This window comes from Phascolarctos cinereus, unplaced genomic scaffold (genome assembly GCF_003287225.1).
Source record: "Phascolarctos cinereus isolate Bilbo 61053 unplaced genomic scaffold, phaCin_HiC Scaffold_4;HRSCAF=312, whole genome shotgun sequence".
In the NCBI taxonomy this organism is placed as follows: domain Eukaryota; kingdom Metazoa; phylum Chordata; class Mammalia; order Diprotodontia; family Phascolarctidae; genus Phascolarctos; species Phascolarctos cinereus.
Genome location: NW_027555847.1, coordinates 702,149,496 through 702,164,175, shown reverse-complemented (window position 1 = coordinate 702,164,175; position 14,680 = coordinate 702,149,496).

Genomic DNA, 14,680 nt, shown 5'->3' with positions numbered 1-14,680 from the left:
TTTTGCACAAGGCAATGGATGTACCTTCAATGGAGGTACTTCAGAAATGAACTGATTTCAGTCCATTTACTAACTCCCACCCAGCTTCCTCAAATCAGCCTTCACATTTCTAATGAAGTTATCTTGAGAGCACATGGTACAGTGAAAGGAATATTCAACTTGGAGTCGCAAGACCTGGGTTAGAATCTCAGCTCTGCCCTATATTACTACCTCTGTGATCTTGGACTAGTTGCTTACACCTCTCGGCCTCAGTTTCCTCATCTATAAAGTAGATATAATAGCAGCACCTACCTCTAAAAGTTACAATTAGGGCAGCTAGGTGGCACAGTGGATACAGCACCGGCCCTGGAGTCAGGAGGACCTGAGTTCAAATCCGGCCTCAGACACATAACACTCACTAGCTATGTGACCCTGGACAAATCATTTAACCCCAATTGCCTCACCAAAAAAAAAAAGTTACAATGAAGATCCAATGATGTAAAATTTATAAAACTTTGCAAACCTTAAAGCATTATATAAATGTTAACATGTTGTTATTACTATTATATATTATACATAATTATTAATAGTACCCTTCTAGCTTTCAAGCTGCTCTGGGGTAGAGGAAAAAGAGTAAGGAATTGGGAGTCAGGAAGACTGGGTTCAAATCACAGCCCCAGCACATATTAACTACGCAAAAATAGTCAAACCACCTTAATTAAAAAGCCAGTAAATGCTAGTTAACTGACCTTGCTTCTGAACCTCAGTAGTCTTAATCTGCGAAATGGAAAGAACATTTGCATTTTAGAAATGACTGATTCCCTTGTTCTCACCAGCATTTTGTGCAGCATTGCAGAAGGTCCTCTCTTACTGGCCTCAGAATCCTAGATTTACAGGTGGAAGGGACTTCACAGGCCATCTACTCTAACCACCTTATTTTTTAAAAATAAGGAAACCGAAACCCACAGATTCACACAGATAGTAAGTGGTGGAGCTTGGAATTTAACCCAAGCCTTCTGACTTTGGTCCAGTCCTCTCTAGGTACCATGTGGCTACATATTCAAAGCAGTTAAAATAATGATAATAATAAATAAATGATGATAATGGCAATGAGCCAGCATGGTCTAAGTGTGCGAAGGACTGGCTTCAAAGCTAGGAAGGCCTGGGTTCAGGTCTAGCCTTTGACATCCTAGCTACATGACCCTGGACAAGTCACTTCTTGAGTGCCTCCAAACACCCCTCTAGGTACTGAGTTCATGAGATAAGGGAGCTTCCTCATGTGGGAGCATCTTCATGGATGAAGCCCCAAGCCCAGACCCCCAAAATAAAAGCTGACACATCCCTAGTGGGCTGATGAGACCTCTCACTCAGTATCTCATGTGATCTTCACAACAACCCTGGAATGTCAATGATGTTATTAGACCCATATTCAGTCTGAGGAAACTGAACCACAGAAAAGATTTGATGGCTTGGCCAGAGCCACATAACTAAAAGATATCCGAGGTGGGAGGACTCAAGTTCAGGTCTAGCATGTTCCCCACCATGCTGCTGCTCACCACATATCCAAAAGGAGCAAGGAAAGCCTTATGTTGCATCCAAGGTGAGACTGGGAGTGGGGAAAGCCAGTATTGATAGGAGGCATCAAGGAAGGCTTCTGGAAAGAAGTGGCATTTGTAGATTTGGGGAATGGGGAAAAGGTAAGGAGGGAGAAAAGGTAGATTCCAAACACAGAGAACGTGTAGCTGTTCAGATCCTAGCATTGGAAAGACCCTCTGATACCGTATAACCCAACGCTCTCATTTTACAGATGCGGAAACTGAGGCCCAAGGAGGTTCAGTGACTTGCCAAGGTCACACAGAGGATCCCAGATTGAGAGCTGGAAGGGGGCTTAGAGGTCACTTGGTCCAGCCCCCTTTTGTTAAACAAATGAGGAAACAGAGGTCCCAGGTTCCACAGGTAGTAGGCATCAGAGCTAAGATTTGATCCCAGCGTTCTGTCTGCCATGCCACAAAAAGGTAGTTGTTTGGTTTGTTTTTAATTGCAGGCTCCTGGGTCTGTTTTTCAATTTGTCTGCAGGAAGAAAGGCAAGAGAGCATGAGGACAGAATATCTACGTTGCCTGGTACAGGTGCTATATCGGTTGGTTTTGCCTAATTGTTTTTCTCTGTCAGGAGGGGGATAGGGAGATGACACTACAAAGTGACTGATAGACAAAAGGCATCAACCGATGCAATGTATTTTTAATTGCCTGCAGGGGAAGTGTGGATCATTAATCAGTCAATGAACATTTATTAAATACCTACTATGTACAGGTACTATAGACATTTATAAGGATGCCGTTCCCTAATATACATATATGTGTATATATACGTGTGTGTGTGTGTGTGTGTGTGTGTGTGTGTCTAAATATATGCAAGGTGTTCCAAAAGCCTTAATGCCATTTTAAGCCATTAAAACTGAAAAAACAGCACCAAGAATTTTGGGACACTTTGCATTCACATGCATATATGTCAGTCAATAAACATTGATTAAGTGCCTACTATGTGCCAGGAACTGTGCTAAGTGCTAGGTATACAAAAACGGGGCAAAAGATAGTCCCTGTCCTCAAGGATCTTACCGTCTAATTGGGGAGACAGTAAGCAAATGTGTACAATATACTTATATGTCTATGTGTATGTAAATGTATATACATACATACAAAGATATGTTATCAGATGTAGCCCAAGTATGCGCACATGCACGCACGCACACGCACACACACACAGTCTAGGGAATTGAATGATTGCAACTACCTAATGGTTCAAATTTCCCCTGAAGGCAATTTAAATTAAACATATGTGTATGTATATGTATATACATATATGTGTATTGTGTATTATGTAAGAATGTATTATACACGTGTGTGTATACATATATGGTGTTAAGATGACCCTGGTTCCTCTAAGCTTCCTATGCTATTAAGCAAAAGCCCTGGCAACGTCTGCAAGTTAGAAATGCTTCAATGAACTGACCAGTAAGCATGGGTTAAGTGCTGACTCTGGGCCAGGCACTGTGCTCAGCATTGAGAATACCAGAATAAAAATGAGCTGCAGTCTCTCCCTTCAAGAAGTTTACATTTTAATAGAGGAGACAATACAGGCATAAAGAAGCAAAAGTGGAGGGAAGGGATAGTCCTGGCAAGAGATTGTTGTTGTCCGAGGACCAGCCTAGCTAAGCCCAGAAGGACTCACTACTAGGCTGGACAGAGCCACTTATACACTCCCCATCCATGTACAAGGTGTAGAGGCATCAGAATCTGTCAGAGTGGAGGGAGGACGATCACACCAAGATGATCACAGATACTCAGAGCATTAAAGCCCACTACCCTAGGCTATACATAATAGGATCCTAGAGCCAGAGGTAGAAAGAACCTCAGAGACCATCAAGTTCAATACCTCCCTTTTACAGAGAAGGAAACTGAGGTCCACAGAGGTTATGGCTTGCCTAAGGTCACACAGATAGCAAGCCATCAGGGGTGGGATTTGAACCCAGACTTTTTGGCCCCAAATCCAGTGCTTTTTCCACTAAAGAGAATTAGAATGCCACCAATAAAAGGCAATGAAGAGCCAGGAGCTGGGGGTGGGGCTGTACATTTGTAAAGATTCAAACTGAGGCTGGTTATCCCTAACAAGGAGAGGTATCCCAAACTGGATGGGGCTACCTTGAGAAGAAGTTCCCCCTAGCTGTAGGTCTTTAGACTGGAGGGCAACTTGAAGGGGATGTTGTACAGGGGATTCTCTGGGGAATATGAGTAAGACAAGATGGTCACTGAGGTCCTTCCAAATCTAAAATTTTGTGACCCATTGGTGACTGTCAGTAGGAAGGAAAAAAAAAAGACCAGCAATAACTCACACCCCAATTCCTTCTGGGCTTCCCTGTCATGTCAAGGGCACCGTCATCCTCCCAGTCACCCAGGCTCAAAATAGTGTCATCCTAGATTCCTTACTCACTCTTACCCCACATGTCCAATGAGTCACCAAAGCCTGTCAGTTTCACCTCTGCAGTATCTCTGGTCAATTTCACCTTTGCATCATCTCTAGTGGATTTCACCTTTGTAGCATCTCTGGTCCATTTCACCTTTGCAACATCTCTAGTTGACTTCACCTTTGCAGCATCTTTCAAATACACCCTCTTCTCTCCTCTGACACATCCCCCACCCTGGTGCAGGCCCTTATCACCTCACATCTGGACTATGGCAATAGCCACTAAGAGGTCTGCCTACCTTGAGTCTCTCTTCGTTCCAGCCCATTCTCCACTTTGCTGTCAAAGTGAACCTCCTAAAGTCTGCAGGGAGTAGGGTTACTTCTGGCCATGTAATCCCCCTAGTCAGTAAACTCCAGTGGCTCTCTATTGACAATAAAAAGTATTACTATGTGCTAAGTGCTGGAGATTCAAAGAAAAGCAAAAAACAGTCCCTGGTCTCAAGGAGCTCATAATTTAATGGGGGGAGACATGAAAACGGCTTTGTACCAACAAGATATACCCCTAGGATCAAATGTACAGTCCTGTTCTTCACAACCTGTCCCCTTTCTACCTTTCCAAGACTTCTAACTTTTTATACCCCTTCATACTCTATGATCCAGCCACATTGGTCTATCTCAAGGTCTTTGCACCGGATACCCCCCAATTCTGTTTCTGAACTTCCCTGGCTTCCTTCTAGACAATGGTCCTCATACCTTTTCTGTGGTATTAGCTCCTTTGGCAGAGTCTAGTGAAGCCCATGCACCCCTTCTCATAATAATATTTTTAAATAATTGAAGAAAATGTTAAATTTCAGTTAAAGGTCAAAGAAAATTACAATGTCATTTTTTTTTACCTATTCAAGTTCATGGATCCCTTGAAAGCTGTCCACTGGGTCTGTGGGCCCCAGGTTAAGTACCCCTGTTCTGGACTAAGCTCAAAATTATCCTTCTTTGAGAAGGACTTTACTGTTGCTCCCAGTGCTAGCATCATCCCCTCTGAAATGACCTTCCATCTTCCCTGTATATATTTCTGCAATGCTTCCCCCATTAGAATATATGCTCCTTGAGGTCAAGAAGTATTGTTTTTTTGCTTGTTCTTTGTATTCCCAATGCATAGCACAGTATCTGGCATATTATAAGTGCTTAGTAAAATGCTTGTTGACTGAATGAATGAATAAATGATTTGATGGATTATAGAATCCTATGCTAACCACCCCCACCCCTTTTAGCTCTGATGCCTTAACAAGATGAGAACATGTCTCAATCAAGCAACCATGCCCCAGGGGTTGTTTATAAATTATCTATCCAGTTGAGAAAAGAGGAAATTCCAGAAATTGGATGACATGTAGAGAAAAGCTGAACTTTCTCTGAGAAGGACCCACTTGGGAGGGAAAGTCTCAGCCAGACCTTCTTCCTCCTTGACTGGAGGTGGACTTTCCAGCTCTGAAGGGTCTAGAGGATATAGGATTTACCATCTATCACAGTTTCATAACCTCTGGGGATAGCTTTGGTTCCCATCTTCCCATCAGGGTCATAAATGGCATCCTGGATCAGCTAGCAGACCCTAAGTGGACTAATGGTTCTACAAAGAGAACAGCAAAGATATTACACCACGCCTAAGGGGAGCTTCCTAAGCATTCTATAAATGAGAGAAAATAACTTTTAGCAACCAGGAATTGTTACACCTTCTCCATTGTGCCTTCTAAGATTGAGTCCACTTTACCCTGGACCACGTGGTTGTACTAACTCTTTGTACCAATTATACCACTTTAGTAAATACCCCTTTCTAAAAACTACAAAAAGTTAGCTTATTAAATGATTCTTAAATGATACTCTTAAAGGAAAGTACACCAGTAGGGGCTCAAGCCAGTGTGGCTGGAGAAAGCCCCTCATGGTTAAAGAATAATGGCGTTGAAGAATTGCCCCTCAGGGGTGCCCCTAGAACCCTGAGGGGGAAATGTAGTCTTCGTAGCTCTGGGAACCTGATTCATCAACAGAAATGGAGCAAGGATAGGAACCCCTCAGAGCTAATAGGGCTACAGGTGACTGGATCATTGTTGTCCAGTCATTTTTCAGTCATGTCCAATTCTTCATGACCTCATTTGAGGTTTTTTGGCAAAGATGCTGGAGTGGTTTGTCATTTCCTTCTCCAGAAAATTTTACAGAGGAGGAAACTGAAGCAAACAGGGTTAAGTGACTTGCCCAGGATCACACAGCTAGTAAGTGGCTGAGGCAGGACTTGAACTCATTTCTTCCTGACTCCAGGCCCAGTGCTCTATCCACTGCACCACCTAGCTGACCAGGCTGGATCAGAGTGAGGGAAAAGAGGCGAATAGTCTTAGTGCTATCCTGGAATTCACAAAGATTTAAGAGACCCAGAAGAAATCCTCTAAGTGCTAGATGCTGGAATGAAAATGAATGAAGTGACAATGAAAAATGAAATAATCCCTGCCCTCAAGGAGCTTATACTCTACTGAAAGTTATATAGAACCTCCAGAATGTTTCTAGGGTCATAGACCTGGAAAGGATCTTAGAGATCAAGTCCAGCCCCTTTATTTTACAGATGAGGAGGCTAAAGCCCAGAGAGATGAGCTGATTTATACACAGGTAATATGGACATATGACAGTGAATTCTATTATGAATAGGGTTTTTTTAAAGTATATATTGAATTTTACACAGTAGTTCCAACGCTGTCCAGTTTGTCTATATCCCCTTCTTCAATTTCCTTCTGTTCTGAGTGGTTTTTTTTTTAAATGTTTCATTGGCTCCCTTTTCTGTCTTTTTTTCAGAGAGGGTGTAACTATCACTATCCCTCACATCTTATACTTAGCATATTTTGCATATTTGCTTATCTGTGCACATACTCTGGCACAGTAGAATGTTAGATCCTTGACCGAAGGGATGGTTTGGGTTTTTGTCTCTTTATCACCCAGCACCTAGCGTGATGCCTGGGGCCATAGCAGTAGGTGTTTAATAAACCCCTTGTTGAATTAAATTGTCAAGAATCTCATTGTATGGGAAGTACAGGAGGGGTTGAAATCTTCACCAGCAAAGGGAATACATGATGAAAACATAAGTCCATTGGAGTATTGACAGACTACAAAACAAGACCTTCCAGCAATTCCGGAGCCATCGGTCATCCACAGAATACAAGAATGTCAGAGTTAAAGAGACCTTAAGACCGTCAAGCCCAATTTAGACATGAGCAAGATTCCCGCTGCATCATCACATCTTCAATGACTGGCCCTTCAGCCTTGGCTTAAAAAACATAGAGTCTTCTGACTCTATGAGGTCGGTATTAATTCGTTTGTTCAGGGAGGACTAGAACCTCTGGTATGAGGATTTGCTGAGCCCTCTTCAGAGCTGCTCATACACCTTGGCTATATACCTTTACCTAGCTCTCACCTGTAGCTCCAAGAAGCTGTCGCATGTGCAGCAGCCACACTCCAGTAAAACTGTCTTGGTAGATTGGCTAATCCACGTTGAGGGTAACCAACAGGCCTCAAATCCGTCAGTGAGTTAGGGGGATGTCTACTTCAAACAGAAGAAGATTTCCCCTGGTGGAATGGGTGGATGAGAACAATTATTCCAACAGCCACGAAGGCAGCTGAAGCAGGAACTTTGGAGCACTTAGAGCTTGGTCAGACATCAAAGACGCCAAGGTCATCCACTACATCTCAGGCCATCGCCAGTTGTCCTGCCACTGGACTTTGATGAGTCTGGAGGAGGGAGTGAGGCTGATGATTTTGCACAGCTCTACCTCACTTAAATCCAATTCACTCAAAAGTCAAGACATTTCTCTGTGATGCCACTGGTCCTCTTTAAAACAAACACCATTTAATCAACAAACATTTATCAGTAACACTCTGTGCAGGGATGGTAAGGTGCGAAAAACCTTTTGGTTTCCTTTTGGACTGCATATAGAGCCAAAACCCACCTCTCTGCCATATCCACCCACTGTTTGCAGTTCTATCTTCTGGGACCAAGAAAAACAAACCTAATCTCTCTTCCGTCTGACAACCCTTCACATATTTGACCATAGCTATCATGTCAACAAGTCAACAAACCTTCCTTAATTGCTTATTATGTGCCAGGCACTGTGCTAAGATTGAGGGTACAAATACATGCAAAAAGAAGACAGCTCCTGTCTTTCCTGTCTCATATTCTCAAGGAGTTTACATTCTGATGGAGAAGACAACAAAGGGGAGCAGTATGGTGTTAGTAAATGGCAAACCATTCCAATATCTTTGCCAAGAAACCCCAAATGAGGTCATGAGGAGTCAGACACAATTGAAAGGATTGAACATGGTGGTTAAATGGCAGTAAAATGGTGATAAAGCCCAGACAACAAAAGATAGATGACCTGGACCCTTCCTCAAACAGAGGTTATGGTTCTGGGAGAAATTCACCAATGGGAGAAGGAGGCTGCTGGGATGGTACAAAATCCTCTGAAGTCTTCTCCAGAGTAAACACCCACAGCTGTTCCACCAGCACTCCTGTGATGTGGACTAGAGACCCTTCACCATCCTGGGTTCCCTCCTCTAAATATTCTCTAACTTACCCGTGCTCCTTCTAGAACCCAGAACTCAACTATCACTCCAGACAGGGCAATAGTACAACAGGAGGATCACCTTCACTGGGCTGGACATGGCTTCTCAACACAGTCTGTGATTGAATTAGTCCACTGGGCTGCCATGTCACACTACAGTTCCACATTGGGACACCAAATGCCCCACTCTATTCATAATTGTATTATAGATGCAATAGCATGGTATTGGGGCAGCGAGGTGACACAGTGAATAGAGCACTGGACCTGGAGTCAGGAAGATCTGAATTCAAATCCATCCTCAGGCAGTTAGTAGCTGTGTACCTTGAGTGAGTCATTTAACTTCTATTTGCTTCAGTTTCCTCATATGTAAAAAAAAAAACTGAGGATAATATTAGCATCTATCCTTCAGGGTTATTGTGAAGATCAAATGAAATAATAATTGTAAAGCACATAGCACACTGCCTGGCACATAGTAAGTGCTATAGAAATGTTAATTGTTATTATTAAAGGCATAGAACATTAGAGGCAGGAGCCTTAAAGAGCATTTTAAACCAATCTGTCATTTCACTGGAGAGGAAAAAAGTTATAAGACTTACAAAGTACTTACATTGCAAATATTTTGTATTGATTTGCTTCTTGAGCGTAAGAATTATTTCATTCTCTGTATTGCATCCTTACCTCCTCATTCAGTGCCTGGCACAGAGTAGGTGCTTAATAAATGCTTACTGGTTGATTGATTGACTTATCTGTGTACAGTGTTATCCCCCACCCCCAGAAGGTGAGCTACTTGATGGCAGGAATGCTTTTGTTTTTGTCTTGGTTATCTCCAATACTCAGCATAAGTATAAGTCATAGATCTAGAGATGGAAGGGACTTCAGAAGTCATATAGTCCTCATTTTTTTGCTGATGAGGAAACTGAGACCCAAGAAATAGAAGTGACTCATCCAATATCACATTGTTATCTATGGCTCCTCCCAGCTCTGACATTGTCTGTTCCAAGGTCCCTTCCACTCTGACATTCACCATGCCCCCAGTCTCATGGGGAGTGAATGTACTCATCTTTTGAACTATTGCCCTGGAGTGGGCTGTTCTTATTGGTAAGAGATTTCCGAGTTAATGGAAAATCACTAGCTCACTATATCCAGTTGGTTCCAGAATAGGGGAGGCTTCATGTATCATCCAGCCCTCCATCTATGCCATCTTCCCATCTGCCCTTTTTAAACTGTTTTTCTTATTTTTGATTAGGTAAAGACACCATTTTTTGCCTCAATTCTTATTAAGGCCTCAAACTGAGACCTGTTAAAGACCTTAGGTTAAAAAGGTCAAGGTCTCCTACTACATCCTGGACCATCTCCAACTGACCTGATCTATATCTGGCCACTGGGCCAAGATGGCTTCAGAGAAGAAAGTGAAGCTGGTGACTTTGCACAGCCCTTCCTCACTCAAATCCAATTCACTTGCATGTCATGGCATCACCTCCCTGCTGTCATGGTCCTCTTTGAGAATGAGGGACAAACAACAATAACAACATCTCTTGCTGATCTCCTCTACCTCTTCTACCACTCCCTTCGTCGATAATCAAATCAATAATCCCATTGCTTCTGGAAAGGGTGGTGTTCATCAACTGCCCCTATGGATCAATTTACCAAAACCCCCTTAGTGGCCAACTTTCTCCTAGAGGTATTGCATCCCCTATTAAAATGTAAGATTCTTGAAAGCAGGGGCTATGAGTGATGTTTCTGTATTTGTATCTCTAACATGCACGTGCCTGGCACATAGTAAATGCTTAATAAATATACATTTACTCATTCAAATATATTCATTATATGTTCTATGTTTCCTCCCAGCTCTGATGTATTAGGATGACAAATTAGGATGCATATTCTCTATAATTCAAGCCCTGCTGCCTACCTCTGCTCTGCCACCCCCTCCCCCCATCATTGTTGTTGTTATTGAGTCCTTTCTGTCATGTCTAACTCTTTGTGATCCCACTTGGGGTTTTCTTGGCAAAGATAACTAGAGTGTTTTGCCGTTCCCTTCTGCAGCTCATTTTCCAGATGAGGAAATTGAGGCAAAGAGGGTTAAATGACTTGCCCAGCGTTACACAGCTAGTAAGTGTTGAAACAATATTTGAATTCATAAATATGAGTCTTCCTGATTTCAAGCCAATGCCTCTATCCATTGCACCACCTAGCTGCCCCATCATTGGTGACTTTGAAAATAGGTCCCATCTCATTGATGCTTGCGTTATTTAAATACCACATTGTTCAAGAAGTGAGATCAAACACTGTTGCCTAGGATAAGCCTGATCTGATTTCTACCATTGACTTGCCCCATCTGTGAAATGGGGATAATGCTGTACTACATATCACCAGGGACACTGTTTTGTTATTGTTAAAAATAATTAGCTAACTGAAAGAGTGATATTCTCAGGGCCTTTCCCCTTCTTTCCTCTATCTTTGCCTGCTTCTTTGGTTTCTGCCCCCACACATTCATTTTGACAAACATTTATTAAACATTGTAGAATTAGAGATTCGAAGACAAACATGAAAAAATAGATTAGGCCCTCAAGGAACTTACAGTCCACCCAGGCAGAGACTACATTAAATGGATAAGTGGATGCAATCTAATTTGATGAGAAGGGAAGCACTGACTTGGGAGAGGAAAATCAGAGAAGACTTCTTGTTGGAAGTGATATCTTATCTGAGAGTTGAAGGAAGCTGAGGATCCTAAGAGGCAGAGATGCTGTGTGACTGTGAACATGCCAACTCATCCATCTCTCTCTCTGTCTCTGTCTCTCTATCTCTCTGTCTCTGTCTCTGCCTCTCTCTCTCTCTCTCTGTCTCTCAGAAGTAGAAGAGAAAGATATGTAATATATTTGGAAAAGAACAAAATATCTCAATAACAAATTTTAAAAGGTAAAATAAATGCCTGTTTGAAAGAATATTCAATGAATCTCAACTTGTCTAATCTCTAGCTATGTGGCCTGTTAGCTTGTGAAGCCCCTCACTGAACTTACATCCCTTGCTATGTCATGACTAAGTTGGACAAGATGATGCTCTCCAAGGTTCCTCCTAGCTCCAAATCCTCTGATCCTTATGTGACACGTTGACCAGATCCTGAATACTTCTCAGGGAGGGATTAACATAAAGGAAGAAAAAATAAGGGGAAAGGGGCTCCTTTCCTCAGGTGATTCCCTAAAGGCATATAATGGAGGGAAGAGGGTCAAAGAGAAGAGGAAAGCAGCCAAAAGGGAACCCCCAGGCCATGGGATATAGTACTTTGTGTTCCCTGGTAGAAATAAGTCCCCTCCAACCTCTGGAAGCCACTGGAGACTTTGGTGCAAGCTCAGAGCCATCCCGCACGTGTGAAACCTGCAAAGTCCCTCCGGATCTCACAAGGTGGAAGATTCTCATTTTCACCCGAGAGACAGGCTGTCGGATGGTGAGGAGCTGGGCTTTTTTTTTTTCTAAATGATAATTTTTTTTTTTGTAGCTAAAAATCACCCAGGCTTGTCCAGACAACGTGAGGGCAGAAAATTATGCAGTGAAGGAGAAGGGAAGATAATTTTTATGGGTCACATGCATTCTCACTTGTCATCTGTCTGCAGGAGGAAAAGTGGAGAGAGAGAGGGAGAGAGGGAGAGAGAGAGAGGGAGAGAGAGAGATGCAGAAAAATCAAGCTGAGAACTATAAGGCTGAAAACCAAGGCTGAGCTAAATCCATCACTGTCCTTCTCAGCTCCCTCTCATGGGTAAGAACCTTAGGAGGGGGGAGTGGAGGAGGAATGTAGGGGGGGATTGGTTCTCCATGTAAGTCTCAAGTACTGCACTGATGTGAATCATGAGAATATGAAATAGAAAGGGTGGAACACACAATTCAGAGGATGAAGTGGGGTGAAATCATTGTGAAGGCCCTGGGGCTAGGCATAAAGAGGCCCAGCTCCTATACCTGTTTCTGCCACCAGCTTATTGGGCATGCTTGGGCACATCGCTTTTCATCTGCAAAATGAAGAAAAAGCTGCTAGCATGGAGTGAAGGGGGAAAAGAATTGGATTGAAAATTGGAGGCGTTGAGTTCAAATTGAGATTCTGACAGGTACTGTCTGTGTATTATAGGGCAAATCACTCTTTGGGACTCTGTTTCCCCATCTGTAAAATGAAGTGATCTAATTCAGGTAGTAAGTCCTATCTGGCTCAAAATTCAATTAAACTGATATTAAGTACCTACTGTGTGCAAGTAGGCACTGTACAAAGCTCAGGGATGCAAAGATGGGAAAAAAAAATTTCTAGTTCTCTTGTCCACGCTTGTTATCATGACATAATGGAATTATGGAGGGAATGATAACTAACTCTGGAGCCAGAGGTCTTGGGTTTGGATTCTACACCTGCTACTTAGTATCCATGAGACCTTAGTCAAGTCACTTTTCCCCACCTGTAAGATAAAAGCATTGGACTAGATGATCTGATTCAAGATATAGAGCTGGGAGTTACCTTAGTACTAACTGGATTGGTATCATTTTACAGATCAGGAAACTGAGGCCCAAAGAAGTTAAGTGTCTTCTCCAAGGTTACACAGGTAGTGCGTGGTAGAGGAATATTTGGACTCAGGTCCTAGAGCACCACCTTCAGCACATTGTCCATTGCACCATGTGGTTTCCTCTTGCTAAGGTCCCTTGCAATTCTAAATTTAGAAAATTTAAGTCTGTTATTCCATCTCCCACTTCCATTCTTTTGTACAGGCTGTGCCCCCTGCCTAGAGTGCACTCCCTCTACAGCTTCCTGTAAGTCTCAGGACATGTGCCATCAACTACAGGAAACTTTGTCTCCCCTAACTGCTAATACAGTCTCCCTCCTCTAATTATGTTTAAGCTTAACTATTTACAGGAGAGCAGCTAGGTGGCGCCATAGTGCATAGAGTGTGGGACCTGGGGTCAGGAAGACTTATCTACCCGAGTTCAAATCCGGTTTCAGACACTTAGTAGCTGTGTGACCCTGTGCAAGTCACTTCATCCTGTTTGCCTCAGTTTCCTTATCTGTCAAACAAACTGGAGAAGGAAGTGGCAAACCATTCCAGGATCTTTGCCAAGAGAAATCCCAAATGGGGACACAAAGAGTTGGACACAACTGAATAATAATGACCAGTTATTTACATGTTGTATCAAACTTCAAAGCACCATGTAAATGGCAGTAATTGTTATTATTTGGCTTGGAATTCTGACTTCACAGTGGAGGGAGCTCCATCTCCACCAAGGCTGATCAGTGATTCCTCTGTACCTGCTACTTCCTTAGAGCACTGAGAGGTTAAGTGATTTGCCTAGGGTTACACAGTTAGTGTTTGTCTGAGGCAGGACCTGAACCCAGACCTTTCTGACTCCCTATTCATTATGTCACACTGCTTCTCTAGTAATAATATTATTGTGGCTCTTATTATTGGCATATTACACAGTGAAATGTGGTCAGCTCTTTGTAAGAAAAGATTGTTTCATTCTTTCTATATGTATCTCCACTACCTGGCACATAGTAGGTGTCTAATAAATATGTGGAGATTGGATTGGATTGGACTGGATCAAACTAGACTGAGGCAGGCTATTTGAATTTAGAAGTTGTTTTGGAGCTGAAAAGGCCCTCAGAAATCATCTGGTCCATCTCACTCAATTTACAAAATAAAATAAGATAAACAAACAAACAGAAAAAAAAAACAGAGAGAGAAACTGGTTCATCCAGTAACACAACTAGCCATTATCATTGGGAATGTAGCTGCATTACATACTATTGACCTCCCATTCACATCTCTTTTGACATGGCTTTTTTGCCGTACCAGAGATGGGGAAGGTGGGAAACACATGAAAATAACTGTCATGCAAAATACACATAAGATGCACATAAGATCATAGATTTAGAAGGGAGTTTAGAGGCTGTCTAGTCCATTTGACAGAGGAGGAAACCTCCAGGGATGCTAAGTGACTTATCTAAGGTAAAACAGCTAGTAAGTTACAGAGTTGGGATTCAAATGCTGGTCATCTGACTTCAAACCATCACAATCTTCTTGGTACTATATTGCCTCCCAAGAGAGGCAGCTCAGCTTCTTTGCAGAGGTGGGGAACACTGCATATAGAGTCAAACATTTGTATATGTTGAGTAGTTCGTTGA